Genomic DNA, 12,785 nt, shown 5'->3' with positions numbered 1-12,785 from the left:
TTCTCCAGTCCAGGCTCCCAGTAAAAGCCCCGCACAGCCACACTGGGGAAGGGGACCAAGGGGTAGTGCTGACAGAGTCACTCTGACAGAGCACTCCTCTTGCTCCCTGCAGCCACATGATGACCCTCGTGTCACTGACTCAGCACAGGGGTTGCATTAGTGAACAGAGAGGAAACACAGCTGTCACGATTCCTAGTGCTGGAAGCTCTGCAGGGCAGGGGATGTCAGCACTACGAGACCTGCACGAGTAACTTTTCTGATGGAAAAGGACCAACTCTAATTCCCTAAGTACAGGTGGGTTTGCATGACCATACCTCCTCTCCCCACCACATGCCTGCCCTGCCCCAGGGATCACCCTTTCTGACCATCCTTGCAAGGGACCGTGGCACAACACAGACCAGGGATATCAGCAGCCCTCAGAATAAGCCTTAAAAAGACCACAAGTTTAAATTAAAGATCAGTTCCTTCTGCTGGCATCACGGAGGGGAGACACTGTAGAAATGAGCAGCAAATGGAAACTCCTCTTTGCACATCACCGACCTGCAGCCCCAGTTTAGAAACAACGGCAAAATGGGAAGACTGTAAATAGAAATTAACTCAAAAAGCAACTAAAACACCTGGGAGGTAAAAAAGAAAACCACTCAGCAGAACTCTCACAGGTCCCTATTCCCACAGCATCTGCAAAGCTTGTCCAGAGCTCACGTGCACCACGGCACCCAAAGGAAGCCACAGAGAGCCCCCGGCGCTCCACGTGGCAGTGGAGAAGGAAGGGACTTTCTTACAAACAGGAATGGAGTCTCGTGACCAGCAAAGCATTTTCTTCTTTCACCCACTAAAGATACAAGACAGGGAGGTTACTGACGTGTGTCAGGAAGAGGAGACCCACCGACACGAGCCCACGAGGAAGGAGGAGGGTCAGCAGCAGCAGAAAGAGAGCAGGGCTGCCGTGGGGGTGGCATTTCTGCCCAGACTCCTCTGAACCCCGCTGCAGTGAAGCCTTTCCTGTGTGCTAGTGTGTGGTATTAGGCCAGGAGATCCCGGGGCTAAAATAGATCTTCTCTTGTTCCTCTTCAGGTACGAATGCAACCGATTGGAATAAAAAAAATTCTGTTTACACCAGCCCGTGCCAGTTACTGGCCAAGGCAAGTCTCAAATTAGCTCTTTTTCCCTTCCTTTTTAGTAAAAGGAGACCTGGCAAGAAAAGTGGCCCTTTCCAAAACAAAAGCAGACCATTGAAGCTGGCGCTCAGATGCAGGTTATTTAACATTGCCTTCAACAGCCCTGGAACCAGCCTTTTCTCCACAGCTCTGCTCCTCAGAGATCACATTTCCCCTCAGTAAGAGGCCTTTGGTCTGCCCAGATGAGTGGCCGTGCTCCCTCGGGGTCCCTGCTTTGGGTGGCTTCACCCTATGAGAGTTCCTGGAGGTCCTGGTGGGCTGCACTGGGGAAAGAAGCCATGGTGGGAAACCTCAGGGCTTCCTTGCACCATCAGCCTCAGCTCAAGCACCTGTGTCAGTGCTCACAGCACATGAGCTTTCCTCATCACAGCGATAACGAGCAGTGATCCGGGGCTGACAGTCACCACTGTGACAACAGGGGTTTGGCTTTCACTACACACAAAGCCTAGCTACCCCTAGCACTTCCTTACCATTTGCTTCCCACTTATTTAAAAAAGTAAAAAAAAATCCCAGCATAGCCCACAGTTTCCCATTTTAAGCAGCTCCATCAAGAAGAGCGGAAAGCAGCAGAGCCTCACACACAGTACTGGGAAAGTGCCTCTCCACAGTCCTCTCGGCACCTCACCAACTCAGAAACCCCAATCTAAACAGAGGACTTGGCTGCAGCAGCACCTCGAGCTGGGTTAAGAAACACAAAAGCTGGGATTTTTGTGTGGAACAGAACAAATGACTCTCGCTGTGCAAGGTCTCTTCAAACCAGACCTTGACACACCAGCTTAGACATCGGCAGAGCTTCTATTTTAGGCACGAGACAGATGTGGAGCGTGCATCAGTCAGTCTGGAGCTTGAAATACTGCATATTTGAGCTTTCACTGTCACACTTGGATATATATAATTTTTTTTCTGGCCAATAGGTCTTATTCAAGGACAGCAGCTGTAAAAGCAAGGAAGAGAACAAGAGGAGGAACAGTTTTACTGAGGCAGAAAGCAACTCTACCCTACAGATAGGCCAAGGTGGGGCTATGCAGTAAGCCCAGTACAACGAACCAAAGGACTTAAGACTTTATCTAACACAAAAATGAATTCAAACTCGCCAAGCTGCCTTCAAAGAAAGCAACCCAGCATTACTGAATTTGCACACTTCCTTTCACCAGGTAAAAGCCCGTCTCTCAACCTGTAAACAAGGATGAGGGGCATCTCACCAGCTTAGGCACCTGAACACCTTCCTTCACGCAGATTAACGTGAGCCAGGACAGAAAAACAACTGTTGAGGATTACAGTATAAACAAAACCTGAGAATGGCAGGTAAACTGACCCCCCTGCTAACTCATACTGTTCCCCAGCCTCCCTTCCCACGGAGGGACAAAAGCATCCTGCTTCAGGCATCGCTTGAAAGGGGAACACGGGTCTCAACACCACCAACATCTGGGAGTCTTAGGAGGAGTTTTAGACCACTCTTTTGCCAACTACCATGGGCACTGCTCAGAGGGCTATGCTGAAAAAATCTCAGGAGCAACCCAATCAGGTGTGTATTTTGCATGCTTCAGGTCCTGAAGATGTTTTTATTAAGAAGGGAATACAGTATTTTTTCAGCAGCCTCTTTTGCAAGTATTGTACCCAAAGCCACCACAGCTGGAAGTTCAGTGAAAATCATCCTCCTCCAAACTGGCCGTTTGCTCACCCCGTTTGTCAAGGGTTTGTGTGACAAACTGTGGTTTTGCCTGCAGCCACTACAGGGAGAGGAGCACTATGGACAGGGTTGGTAGCCACAGACTTTGACTTCTTCCATCAGGAAGATTTTGGACAGCAAAAATCTCTAACGCTGTTCTCATTTGGGGGATTTCCTTTGAAACTAACAGCTGGAAGAACATCACAGGGATGTGGCTAAATAGATTCTGCAAAGGTTTAAGAACTATAGAGACCTCTGATCAGAACAGTATGCTTTAGGGATTTATTTATTGAAAGAAAAGTAAGCACTATTTATATGGAACTGGGACATTTTGTATTATAAGGTAGCTTTCCTCTGAGGATGTGGAAGCATTTCAGTCATTCTATGCTTATCTCCTACATTGCTGTAAGGGAAGAAGGTGTTACTGCACAGTCCTTACAACACAGCAAGAGAACTGTCCTCCAGGTCCCACACCCAGGCCACACATCTAACTGCCCTATTAGAAGCGTGTGCCATCACCTTATGAACCTCCCTGACCACCACGGGTAAGGCAATCTGAGCTGTAGTTTGCTTTTTTTGAATACTTGGGAAATACAGGCAGGTCCCCAGCACAGCCCTCTGCAATGACACACAACTACATGCACTCGCAGACCCCAGCACATCAGCTCCATACCCAAAGCGGACACCCCCGTGCCAAAAAGGGCCACAGGACAACAGACAAATGAGGCAGGGACTAAGTGGGGTCACAGGCAGAAAGACTGACCCCGAGTTGCCAAAACTGCAGCTCTCCAACTCCATCCCAATACGGTCAACATAAACAGAAGATACTTGACACAGGCTTTTTCTTTCCCTTGGTAACACGAGCTGCTCCTCTTACCTCAAGCAGTTATGGGTACAGCCCTGTTACACAACCAGGGCTTGCACAATCCTCGCAGGCATTTTATCAGCTTGCTCCTCCAAAGCCTGGAGTTAGCTAGAACCCAGAGATGCTGGCGATGACCCGTGAAAGCAAGTCAATAGATGCATTTCACAAGCAACCACGCAGCAAGATCCAGTGTATTTGCCAGCGCCACACAGACCCAACAACTCCCTAAGCTGGTTACTAAACCTTCCCAGCAGACTTGCACATGCACTGCCAGAGCCAGATTCTCCAAGGAGAAAAATCCAACCCCATCTTTAAGTCTGAAGCTGCTCGTCTCCTACTCCATACAGCAAGAATGGAAAGGAAAATTAGCCAATAATTCTACCTTATTCCTTCCGAAGGAGTAACTGGAGGCCTAGAAGTGGATGATAATCAAGCAATAAGTCACAGTAGGTCAAACGGTCACTCTTTGGACTTGTGGATCTAGAGAAGCCACCAGAGATACAAGCTCTCCTCTTTCACTCTTTCCGGATTCTGTGAGCCACCAGCAGCACACAATTGACTTGAATGTTTACGTGGGGAGAAGCAGCAAGAGATTATGAGCAGCCTGTAATTATTTGTTCTGATATATGAAATTTCAAACTCTATAAAATAAAAAAACAATCTTGGCAGAGGTGCACCTGTCACTGCAGGGCTCATGACTCACTCTCAACAATAGCGCGTATAAAGCAATCTCCCTGCTCGGATCAAATGATCACATTGGGAAAGCAACTTATGCAAGTTCTACGAATTGTGTTTTTAGAGGTAGGAGAGCCCACGTCAGGAAACAGAACAAAGTTCAGTGTCAGCAGAGGTAACTGTCGGGTGGCTTTTCTGTTATATCAGAGGAAAGGGATGGGGAGGACATGGCAGGAGCGCAGACCTGAGCAGGGAAGCCTTTTCCCCAGTCCTTCAGGACTGAGTAAACACATTATCTTGGCTGCGTGGCAGCAGCCAAAGGGGAGAGTAAAGATCAAATGAGATTTGAGTCCAGACAAGGTTCCACACGCTGCTTTCACTGTAAGTGAACTGGATAAAGAAACCATCACTCCCAGCTCGTTGGCTTTCGCTGCCAGCTGCCCTCCCCAAACCCAGCTGTGCCCACAGATGCTCCACAACCTGTGACGCTCAAAAGAAAGGGGTTACCTTCCACCAAGGGCTCTGCAAGCAAGTGCTGATGGGGTCTGTGAGCTCCAGCACAAAGGGCGGCGAGCAGCAGGGAAAGCTTCCCTCCAGACAAGGAGTTTTGGTTGTATGGCCCCCTGGAGCTCCTCCTGCTGCTCTGGAAGAAACAAAAGAAAAGTTGCAGAAGGCACTTACTTACTCAACCCTGGCTACCCAGAAGGCACCACCCCAGAGATTATCCACTAAACAGGAGGCAACGAAGTGATGACAAAGTAAAAGGTTTTACTCTGTCACAATTAGAGCAGGACTAATTAACAGTTAAGCCAGCTGCATGACACTGCCTCCTCCTTCCTGCCCACTCTTCACCTTACGCTCCAAAGCGTTTACACTTGGAGATTAAAAGAAAGTGCTCGGTTGTGTCAGTTGTTTTTTCTTCCTGTGCCACTCGTATCCTCCCTGCTTCTTCCCTGCTTTATGGGAAGGCATTTTGCAAATACAGTTCTCGTGCACCACCATATCCACATGCAACACAGAGGACTCGCTGAATCCAGACACTTTGTGTCGTGCACACCCTGCTTCAGAGCAATCAATCAGCACACGATGCATGTGAAGGAAAACCAAGAGCAGCCTGGCTCACCCTCCCTGACAAAACACCAATTTCCTGCAGCAGATTAATCTGCAAGTTTGCTTTGCATGTGCACAACAGCTCATCCAGGATTTCTCAAAGAACTACAGAAATACTGAAAGCCTAGCAAAAGGACGTGTGTATCAGTGCACCCTACTAAGCACAGCTCTGCTATAATAACAACAAAAAATTAAGTCCTGCAGCTCCTCACTATGTTCCACGTGAAGTCTGAAGCCCTACAGAAGGAGGGATGCCCCCACCAACACTGTTTCACTTTCAGAATTTAGAAACAGAGGCTTGATCCTTCCTTATACTTTTCCAGCTTCCCAACTGGATATATGTTTCTGCTTTTAAAAAGAGCCGTAGAAGTACAAACCCATTTCAGTTTTCCAGACTCACTCAGATTAGGCAGAAAACCTCAGTGATCCCTCTTCTCCATATGCATTCCACCAAGCATTACTATTTCTTTTCACACGCTGAAAGCTAACCCAAGCTAACCCATGGACTAAACACTGGCAGACACAGTACGCAGCAACACCAACTGTGCTTACTCCTGCAAATGAAATGACTTCCTAAGAATCAATTCCACATTGATGACTAACTCCCAATACTGCAATCCAGGTGTCTTCACCCCCTCCAGCTTTAATATTCCCAAAAAGGGGGTTTTCCATTATTTCCTTCAACAAGCACATTCCCTAGGGGAATAACTTCACTCTCCAACGCAACACCATCTGGAAGAGACAGGGATAAACAGTCTTCCAACACCACAAAAGTTTATAAAAGTTTAAAATGCGGAACAAGAGCAAGGCAGCCCAGCGTGCAGCAGAGGTGTCAGTGAGACGCTGGAAATAACTTTCTGCAGAGAAGGAGCAGAAAAAGCAGTTTGTTGAAGACTTTTAATCAGCAACAGCCTGGGACAGGGTAAGCACCAGCAGCCCTTCGGAAGCGAGGCAGGGCAGACATCAGCCCAAGCACCCCTCTCGCACGCCGCTGGCCCAGGACCTGACAGAAGGCCCCAAGTGCTGGGCTCCTGCTCCCTCTTCGGCCTCACAAAAGGGATCCTGGCACCTGGGTGCTGGCAAGCCCCCTGCCCCACAGCTCCCTGGGGAGCCAGGTATGATAGAGGCATCCCCCCACCCCCCAGATAATGTGGAAGGGGGGGGTAGTCATACCAGATCCCCCAATAACAGGTCATCCCAGTCCCCCTCCAAATAACTCAGGGTCCAGTCACATCAGTCTCCCCCTAAATAACAGGGGGACCACTCCCACGAGCCCCTCTCCCCATACAGGGGACGCTAGTCATCCCAGCCCTCCAAATAACAAGTGGCCCAGTCACACCAGTCCCTCCCATGTAACAGGGGAGGCCACTCACTCACACCCACCCCCACACAGGGGGAGCTGACCCTCCTCTCTCCATCACAGAGGACCCAGGTGTCCAAGCACAGCCCCCTGCTTAGCCACAGGGGACATCCACACCGGGAACCCCCATACCCTGTCCCCCCTGATGCACAGCCACCCCCCTTAGCCACAGGGAAACCCCAGCCCCCCCTTCAGCCACAGGGGACCCCCAGGCCCAGCCTCCCCTCAACCACAGAGGAACCCCAGGCCCCAGCCTCTCCTCAGCCACAGAGGACCCCCAGGCCCCAGCCTCTCCTCAGCCACAGGGGACCTCCAGCCCCCCCTTCAGCCACAGGGGACCCCCAGGCCCAGCCTCTCCTCAGCCACAGGGGACCTCCAGCCCCCCCTTCAGCCACAGGGGCACCCCTCAGCCACAGGGGAACCCCAGGCCCGGCCTCTCCTCAGCCACAAGAGTGCCCCTCAGCCATAGGGGACCCCCAGGCCCGGCCTCCCCTCAGCCACAGAGGACCTCCAAGCCCCCCTTGAGCCACAGGGCCCCCCCGGAGCCACAGGGGACCCCCAGGCCCCCCTTCAGCCACAGGGGCGCCCCAGGCCCGGCTTCTCCTCAGCCACAGGGGAACCCCAGCCCCCCCTTGAGCCACAGGGGCGCCCCTTAGCCCAGCCTCTCCTCAGCCACAGGGGCGCCCCTCAGCCATAGAGGACCCCCGGGCCCAGCCTCCCCTCAGCCACAGAGGACCCCCAGGCCCTCCTTCAGCCACAGGGGCACCCCTCAGCCACAGGGGAACCCCAGGCCCCCCTTCAGCAAACAGAGGACCCCCAGGCCCGGCCTCCCCTCAGCCACAGGGGCGTCCCTCGACCACAGGGGAACCCCATGCCCCCCTTGAGTCACAGGGGCACCCCTTGAGTCACAGGGGCACCCCTTGAGCCACAGGGGACCCCAAGCCCCCTCAGCCACAAGTGACCGACCCCGGACCCCGGCTCCCCCGTACCCGCCCTCCCTCCCCTCAGGCCGCAGCACGGGGGAGCGGCGCTCCCGGCACCCACCGCCCGGGCCCGTCCGCCGCTGGCGCCCCGCAGCCCCGGCGCGGCCGGCACGTAGGGCGGATCACACCACCCGGGCACAGGCGCCGGGGGAGGACACAGACACGCTCCGCCCCCCGCCGCCCACCAATGGGCTGCGAGCGCGCTCGCTGGAGGAGCAGCGTCCCCCCCCCTCTCTCTCTGCGGCGGCGCGATTGGTACGGCCCCACCGCCCCGGCGTGGGGGGGGCCTTAAAGGGACAGAGAGCACTGAGGAGGGGGCTGGGGTTAAAGGACCTCCAGCCCCCCCTTCAGCCACAGGGGACCCCCAGGCCCAGCCTCCCCTCAACCACAGAGGAACCCCAGGCCCCAGCCTCTCCTCAGCCACAGAGGACCCCCAGGCCCCAGCCTCTCCTCAGCCACAGGGGACCTCCAGCCCCCCCTTCAGCCACAGGGGACCCCCAGGCGGTCAAGGGGGGGGGTGGTGAGGGCCCGCGGCGGGACCCCAGGGTAAAGGCTGGCACCCAGCAGGTGGTCACCGCCACCCCCGATGGGGAAGGAGGGGCTGCTCAGGGCTGAGCGAGCCCACACTCCTGATTTAACCAAAAAATGGGGGAGATTGGCATGTTTTGGGCCAGCCTGGCTCCCAGGGGACACTGCAGGAGCAGCTCCGGAACCCACCCCAGGGGTCCCAAGCAGGAGGGGGTTCACGAGTCCAGGTGGCCAAGAAGGCCAACAGCATCCTGGCCTGGATCAGGAACAGCGTGGTGAGCAGGACCCGAGAGGTGACCATCCCCCTGTACCAGGCACTGGTGTGGCCTCATCTTGAGGGCTGGGTCCAGTTTTGGGCCCCTCACCATGAAAAAAGACATTGAGGGGCTGGAGCGGGTCCAGAGAAGGGCAATGGAACTGGTGAGGGGTCTGGAAAATAAGTCTTATGAGGAGCAGCTGAGGGAGTGTTCAGCCTGGAGAAAAGGAGGCTGAGGGGAGACCTTCTCGCTCTCTCCAACCCCCTGAAAAGAGGGTGTAGCCAGGGGGGGTCGGTCTCTTCTCCCAAGGAACAGGAGACAGGACAAGGGGAAACGGCCTCCAGTTGTGCCAGGGGAGATTCAGGTTGGATATTAGGAAAAATTTCTTCACTGAAAGGGTTATCGGGCATTGGAATGGGTGGTTGAGGCACCATCCCTGGAGGCGTTCAAAAGATGAATTGACATGGGGCTCGGGAATATGGTTTAGTGTGGGTGCGTGTGTGGTGTTTGTTTGTGGATTTGTGGTTGGGTGGTTTGGTTTTTTTGGTTGGTTTTTTTATGGTTGGACTAGATGATCTTAAAGGTCCCTTCCAACCTAGGTGATTCTATGATTCTGTAAGCCTGACCCCCACTCCCAATTCCCACCAACAAAGAGGGACCGACACTCTCCCCTCTCCTGTTTTATCCTGCAAAGCTGTGTCCTGGCCCCTCTGGGCCCAGCATGGAGCAGCCCCACAGCCACCCCCCACCACGGGGTCACCCTCGGCCAGGCGCTGGCACGCCACAGGTCACGGCCCTCCCGCTATCACCATGTCGATCCTCACCTCAGAGTCAACAAAACCCTGGGGGAAGGGGCAAAGTCTGCGCTGGCCGAGCTGGCTGAGCCCCCCAGGGGACAAGAGGGGGCCCGAAAAGCCCCAGCTCTGGGGCAGTGATGCCCGGAGCTGTGGGGACCACCCCCTTTCATGGTGGCATCCAAGTAGAGGGCTCAGCTGCACGGGGTGGCCTGGGCATCACTGCCACCACATGGGCTCTGGGATTGACCCCCACGGGAGGTCCCTGGGGTGACTCCAGTCCATGACCGTCCCCCCGCGGGGTGAACGGCCGGGGGTTAAAGATGGCAGCGTTGGGGATGTGCCCACACTGGCCCTGGCAGGACAGAGCTGGTCCATGGTTTGGGGTCATCAGGCCCCTCAGGTTAGGCATTAGGGCACAGCCCGTCCCGTTCTGTTCCCGGCAGGAAGGAGCTGGTCTCTCATCACACCCAGCCCAAATTCTCCCAGCAGACAGGGAAGCCGAGCCCGGCCACCCCGCAGGGACCTGTTGGGTTGGGGATTTGCCTCCACACGTATTTCTCCCACTCACCACAGGGCATGTGTGAGCTCACACCTCTCCGCCTCTCCTCCATCCCCAGCACAGGAAGGAACTCACCCCTCTCCAGCTCTCCTCCACCCCCAGCACGGGCTGGAGCTGAACTTTCAGCCATGGAGCCTCCACGGTGCCAGGAAACAAGCCGGGACCCAGTGGGACAGCCATGGTGGCCATGTTTGGCAGTGCCCTCACCCAGCTAACCTGGTCCCCGATGCCAGAGAACCATCTGCTCACGTGTGCCTGACCACAAATGAACGAGCAACATGAAAGTGAATACAGACCCATTCTTCTTCTGACATCAGTGTCTCCTGCTGAGCCTCCCCACGCTGCCAGACCCCCCCTTGCCCCCAGCTGGGGTGGTGGTGTTGGTTCTGCATCCCCACGTACCCCCAACTCCTGTTATCTCACCCCACGGTAGGTGTGGAAGAGCAGAGGGGAAGGAGCTGGACCCTCCTGGAGCATCCATCCCGCAGCAGGACTGGCGTGTCCCAGCAGGACCATTGCCCAGGGAACAGCCAGCTCAGATCCCAGCGCTTCTCCCCAGAACCTCATCGCTCTGCAGGGACCTCCCCAGAAAAAATAAAGGGCTTTCTGGAGTCACCATGCACCCACCCCGCCTCCAGGGCAGAAGCAATCCTGACCTTCAAAGAAGCGGCAGCTTTACTGGGAAAGCACCAAGAAGCACAGAATAACAAACCTTCTGGTTCCCCAGGGCCAGCCATCCCAGGCTGAACTGGGGGGGTTATTGATTTATTTTTTTTCTTTCTTTTTCCCTCCCTTTCTGCTTTAGAAACTTTAATTCTCTGTCTCCCCTCCAAGGAAATAACCTGGTACTGCAACACGGGATCAGTAACACTTCTGTCAGCTCAGTTAGGCAAATGACAAGGGCCAATGAGCTGATGATTTTTACCTTCTTCTTAGAAATTTAATTCCTCTTTTCAGCCTTAAACATGTTTGCAAACGTCTCATCCTGATCCCTTCCCTCTCTCCCAGCAATTTCCCTTCCCTGGGCGAGGAGTTCTCAGTTTGCCACCAGGGGAACTGGAACTTGCATAGACTCCACTGCTGGAGAAGCAGAAGGTCCTTGGTTGATTTATACGACAGCATTTCACTGTGAAACAGCTGCCCTCGGGAAAGACAGGGAACAGACCTTGCTAGAAATCATCTTTATCTTTCCAAACGTCCATCTGAAGGCTGCTGAACACAGGAACAACACATTTCAAGGGACAGGTAGGCACTGGGCAGTCAGTCATGCAGCTGGACTTGAGCAACCCCAGGGACATGCTGGAAGTCATAGAGATCACAGAGAGCAAGCGATCTGCCATGGTCACCAGGCAGCTCACGACAGAGCTGGGAGAAGAAGGACAAACCCCCAAACTGTGGTTTTGTGCCCATCCCACCACGTCCCATCCCCAGGGCTCACTCGCAAGGCTGTGGCAGTCGCCTTGTCCCAGCATGGAAAGGTTAATGGTACCTGGTCCCTTGCACATGGACATGTCCGCCCGCTGCCAGCACCAAGGGACACACTTTACCTCCTGGAAGGAGCTTTGCTGTCTGTTCCCCCCACCAGCTGGGCTCAGGGCTGTTCTCGCTGCCAGCAGTGACACTGCAGTGACTCTTACAGGCCAGGGCTTCCTTTACCACCATAAAGCTGTGAAACTACTCCCTGGAAACATGCCATCCCTTTGATGGCCATGCAGGGAGAGCAAATCTCTTACCAGATCAACTGATAAGAGTTGGAAAGGAAAAATAACCCATTTCCAGCCCCATGAGCATTTTCCAGTGTGCAATACTGCTCATCCCCAGTGCGTGTCCTTTGTCACCAGCCAGACGTGCAACGAGCACCCATCAGACACCCACAGCCCTCCTGCAGTCCCCCCCACCTAGAGGGGCACAGTCCAGCTCCCCAGGTGAAAGCAAACCCAGAGACGTAGTAGTTTGTCTTTGAGATCATGTTTCAAACTTACAATGTGAAGATGTACAACATTTGTGATTGCTACCAGTCCTCATCACCTTTCTGCACGTTTCTGGAAAAAAAAAGGGTGATAAAATTCCTGGGCTTACAGGCGAGGATCTCACAAGGAGGAAAACCAAGGCACTGATGAGAATGGAGTATTCACATTTCAATGTTACCTCCAGCATTTCTTTCCTGATATTAAAAGCATTCTTTTAATTTCCAAACAAGCACCTTATCCTACTATTGGTCCACACTGGACATGTAACAATGCAACTGCTGTCAGCAGGAAAAACAGGACCATAACGTCAAGTCCATTTGTGATCCCATGGAGGAGTGAAATGACCAAGGATGAGACAGAGCTGGCCACCAACTCCAGGCTGGTTCCCAAATTGCTGCATCCTCCTGCAGAAAGCCCTTGCCCAACGGTGCCCACCTTTGCAAGCAGAGCTTCTTACTAACGTGCATCTGAGGTGTAAGTCCTCAGCGTTCACTTTGGTGTTGTCCCAAAGCAAGCCCCTGCGAGGCCACATGTAACGGTGGCAGTCATGGAATCATGGAATGGTTTGGGTTGGAAGGGACCTTAAAGAGCATCTAGTTCCAGCCCCCCTGCCCTGCGCAGGGACACCTCCCACCAGACCTGTCATCCCAGAAGGGCTGCTGAAGAAAGTGGCTGCACGGCAACACAGGGCTTCTTCAGACACTGAGGAGAGGAAAAAAGAGAGAGGCACATACGTGCCTCGGAGCAGGCAGCTGCCAGTGCTGCCTGTGACCACGTGCCTCGGAGCAGGCAGCTGCCAGTGCTGCCTGTGACCACGGCTCCCTAAGAGCATGG

At 53.9% G+C, this 12,785-nt stretch overlaps 1 protein-coding gene across 3 annotated transcripts in view; it reads right to left on the bottom strand.

Moving 5' to 3' along the window:
- Positions 1 to 7,988, bottom strand: part of POR (P450 (cytochrome) oxidoreductase) — a 34,472-nt gene extending 26,484 nt beyond the window's left edge. Inside the window, exons 1-2 of one of the 3 annotated variants that reach the window (XM_014953237.1) lie at positions 7,902 to 7,988; positions 4,895 to 5,030 (exon numbers count right to left, since the gene is read on the bottom strand). The gene's annotated coding sequence lies outside the window, so the exon portion shown is untranslated. The remainder of the gene's footprint in view (positions 1 to 4,894; positions 5,031 to 7,901) is intronic. The other 2 variants (XM_014953238.1, XM_014953239.1) reach the window with 2 other exon arrangements.
- Between the last annotated feature and the right edge of the window lie 4,797 nt (positions 7,989 to 12,785).

Source organism: Calidris pugnax, unplaced genomic scaffold, assembly GCF_001431845.1.
Source record: "Calidris pugnax isolate Ruff unplaced genomic scaffold, ASM143184v1 scaffold133, whole genome shotgun sequence".
Taxonomy (NCBI): Eukaryota; Metazoa; Chordata; class Aves; order Charadriiformes; family Scolopacidae; genus Calidris; species Calidris pugnax.
This window is presented reverse-complemented; position numbering and strand designations above follow the sequence as displayed.